We start from the raw sequence: 5000 nt of genomic DNA, 5'->3' as shown, positions 1-5000 counted from the left end.
ACACAGGTAGAGATGAGAGAGACAGAGAAGAGAGAAGAACATAGAGAGAGACATCGACAGAGAGACAGAGACCGAGAGACAGAGATAGAGAGATGAGAGAGATAGAGATAGAGACTAGATGAGATACAATGAGAAAGAGAGTAGAACGGATATAGAGACATATAGACACAGATATAAGAGAACACAGAGAGTGAGCGAGATATAGAGACGCTATAGCTAATATAGATATATACGATCTCTCTCCGGAGCGGAGAGTATATATATCTAGAGAGGGATATAGCTCTCTATATATATAGATAGATATCTAGATATAGATCTAATATATATATATAGAGCTATATATATTTCTATATATAGAGATTTCGATAGAAGATGCTATATAGAATATATATATATATAGAGGAGATATATATATATATATATATGGAGAATATATAGATATATTAGATATATATATAGATAGTAGATAGAGATGATAGAGAGAGAAGATAGAGAGAGGAGATAGAGAGATATAGAGATAGAGAGATAAGAGTATAGCGAGAGAGAGAGTCTAGAGAGAGAGAGAGAGAGTAGAGAGAGAGAAGAGAGAGAGAGAGAGAGATGAGAGAGAGAGAGAGAGAGAGATAGAGAGAGAGAGAGAGAGAGAGAGAGAGACATTGAGGAACAGAGAGAGACACAGAGACAGATAGACAGAGACATAGACACAGAGAGACAGAGACAGATGACACAGAGAGACAGAGACACAGAGAGACAGAGACACAGAGATACAGGAGACAGAGAGAGAGACAGAGACAAAGAGAGAGTACAACAGAGACAGACACAGAGAGAGAGAGAGACACACAGAGAGAGAGAGACACAGAGACAGAGAGTAGGAAGAGAGAGATAAGAAGAGATAGATATAGAGAGGAGAGACAGAGATAGAGACAGAGAGACAAGAGAGAGAGAGAGAGAGGAGACAGAAGAGAGCAGCAGAGCATAGAGACAGAGGACAGAGGCGAGAGAGAGGAGAGAGAGAGAAGAGAGAGAGACAGAGAAACAGAGAGACAGAGAGAGAGAGAGACAGAGACACAGGACACAGGATACAAGACACAAGACAGAGATCCAAATAGAGAGAGAAGATACACAGAGACAGAGACAGAGAGAAGAGAGAGAGACACACAGAGATAAGACACAGAGAGAGAGAGACACACAGAGAGAGAAAGAGAGAGAGACACACAATAGACAGAGAGAGACAGAGAGACAGAGAGGATACCTGAGATATATACAGACAGAGAGAGAGAGAGACAGAGAGACAAGATACATAGAGACATAAATAGAGACAGACATAGAGATCACAGATAGAGATATAAAGAGAGAGAGTCACACAGTAGAGAGAGAGTATAGAGATATATATAGAACAACACATGACATATATATATATAGATACACAACATATATAGATACACATATTATAGAGCACACAGATATATAGAATACACACATATAGATATAATCTATACACACATATATATATCCAACAGATACACATTAGATACACATACATACACACATTATAGAGGTATATATATGGAGAGAGATGGAGAGAACGTAGGGGGGGAGAGGGGGGAGAGGGAGAGAGAGGGAGAGATGAGAGGACACAGAGACACAGTAGAGAGAGAGAGAGAGACAGAGAGAGAGAGACAGACAGAGAGAGAGACAGAGACAGATAGAACAGGATCAGAGAGACATAGAGAAGAGGAGACAGGAGAGAATGACATAGAGGACAGAGAGAGAGACGGAGATCGAGAGAGAGACAAGAGAGACACAGATAGAGAGAGAACAGAGAGGAGAGAGAGAGAGAGATAATCTAGAGAGAGAGAGATCGAGAGGCGCGCGCGGAGAGGATAAAGAGATAGAGAGATAGAGAGAGAGAGCGATATAGATAGAGAGATTCGCGAGAGATAGCTATATAGATAGTCTAGAGCGCGATATATATTCGATAGAGAGAGATAGGGCGAGATAGAGATCTATTAGATAGGAAGAGATATATAGAGAAGATAAGAGATATATAGATAGAGATTATAGATATTTATCTAGAGAGAGATACGAGATATAATATAGAGATAGATAGAGGAGATATAGATAGAGAGATAGAGGGATATAAGATAGAGAGAGAAGAGAGAGAGATATAGTAGAGAGCGAGATAAGATCTCGAGGAGAGAGATAGAGAGAGAGAGAGAGAGAGCGACGAGTAGATAGAGAGAGAGAAGAGGAGAGAGGAGAGCGAGAGATAGAGACAGAGACAGAGAGAGATACAGAGACAGAGAGACAGAGACAGAGACAAAACGAGAACAGAGACAGAGACACAGAGAGATGACAGTAACATATAACATAACAAGAGATACAGAGACAGAGAGATATACAGGACATAGAGAGAATATAGAGAGACACAGAGACAGAACATATAGAGATATATACACACATATATATATACACAGCATACATATATATAGATATATCTATACTATTATAGACATATACTATTTTCGGACTATAAGGCGCACTTAAGAAGCCTTTAATTTTCCAAAAAGCGACAGTGCGCCTTATTAATCCAGTGCGCTCTATAGTGCGGAAAATTACGGGATAGACAAGGAGAAGGAGAGAGCGACAGAGAGAGACAGAGAGACAGAGAGAGAGAGATACAGAGAGAGATAGACAGATACAGAGATACATAGACCGAGACAGGAGAGAGAGAGAGAGAGAGAGACATAGGATACAGAGAGACTAGAAGAGAGAGACAGAGACACAGACATATAGATGATACAGAGAAACATGATACAGAGACAATAGAGACAGCGAGATATAGACAGAGTAATAATAGACAGATACAGGAGAGAGATAGAGAGAGAGACTCACACCCATAGACATAGACACCATTATATATATTACACACAGATATAGTAAAATAGAATATATATACACACATGACATATAGACCATCTAGACATGTATAGAGACAGATATAGCGATACATACATATAGATATATAGACATATACAGATAGTACATATACAGATCATATAGCTATACAGTATATACACCTATATATATATATATATATGGGTGGTAGATAGATATAATATATGATATATATATGACAGCCACACAGATATATATAGGTATATATGTATATATAATGTGTGTATATCTATAGATAGGATAGAGATATACACATAGACACATATATATATAGATACATATAATATATACATACAGATAGAGAGAGCCATAGACCGAGAGACAGAGAAAAGAGAGAGGAGAGAGGAGAGAGACAGAGAGAGACAGAGAGAGAGAGACAGAGAGCAACAGAGAGAGAGACACAAGAGAGAGAGGAAGACACAGAGAGAGACAGAAGACGATAGAGAGCGAAGACAGAGAGAGACACAGATAGAAGAAGAGTAGAGAGAGTACACCAGAAAGAAGAGAGAGAGACACAGAGCGAGAGACACAGAGAGGAGAGAGACACATATACAGAGACAGAGAGAGGGACACAGACATGAGACAGAGACACAGAGAGCAGAGAGACAGAGAGAGGAGACACAGATAGACATAGACACAGAGAGACAGAGACACAGATAGACATATACAGAGAAGTATACGCTATACACATATAGAGATAGAAGAGATAGATAGAGATATACACCATAGACTAGGAATAGATCGATACAGATAGAAGAAGAGACAGAGAGAGAGACAGACATAGAACAGATTTCAGATATAGATATAGACATACAGAGATACAGAACCAAGAAAACAGAGATATATTACACCACAGAGAATAAATCAGATATAGCTATAGAGGTAGTACAGAGAGAGAAGAGCAACATAGAGATACACACAGAGAGAGAGAGGAGAGAGAGACACACAGAGAGTAGATACCTCAAGTATATATAGATAGACACAAGGATATAGATACACACATATACATTAGGAGATAGAGAGAATAGATATAGGCAAACCGCATATATATACAAACAAGATACAATTACATATACATTATATACAGATATACAGATATAGATATACATATACACATATATACAGATACACATATATACATTATACAGATACATATATATAGGGAATGTATGAGGTATATGGATATACACATAGAGATATAATGTAGATAGATAGAGAATATAGATCATAGGAGAGAATAAAAGCGTAACATAGAGACATAGAGATGACTAATAATTATCTACATGATAGACATGATACATAGATACATTAATAGATATACAACATGATGCGACAATATATATATTACATACATATATATAGAGACAGACAGATCGAGGACAGATGAGGCGAGATACAACAGCTATATACACAACAATTATAAATCTATATATATATATATATATATTATAATGTGTGGTAGATTATATGTGTGGTATAGTCATATATATGCTATATATATATGTCTATATATGTATGTATATATATATATGTGTGTTTAACATGTTATAGAGGGATGTATATGTATGAGATAGAGGCGAGATAGTAGACACAAGAGAGGAGGATAGGGAGATTAGAGAGAGTAGTGAGAGAGAGGAGAGAAAGTAGACAGCGATATAGACAATAGGGGACAGATAGAGGCAAGAGAGATACAGACATAATTTCAGACATGATCAGAGGATACATGAGTAGAGAGAGAGGACAGAACAGATAGACACAGAGAGAGAGACACACAGAGAGAGAGTAGACAGACAGAGACAGAGATATACATAAGAGATATAGATACACACCGAGAGATGATACACACACATATAGAGATACACACAGAGAGATAGAGAGACCACAGAGAGAGAGAGAGATAGACACAACAGGGATAGAGACACATATATACATAGACATATAATATATACATATAGACATATTATACATAGACAACATATACACATATATACATAGAAATATATATATTGATATATGTATATGTAGATATACACATAATATAT

Source organism: Cottoperca gobio, chromosome 14 (genome assembly GCF_900634415.1).
Source record: "Cottoperca gobio chromosome 14, fCotGob3.1, whole genome shotgun sequence".
Lineage (NCBI taxonomy): Eukaryota > Metazoa > Chordata > Actinopteri > Perciformes > Bovichtidae > Cottoperca > Cottoperca gobio.
The sequence above is the reverse complement of the archived record's forward strand: the minus strand, read 5'-3'. Positions refer to the sequence as shown.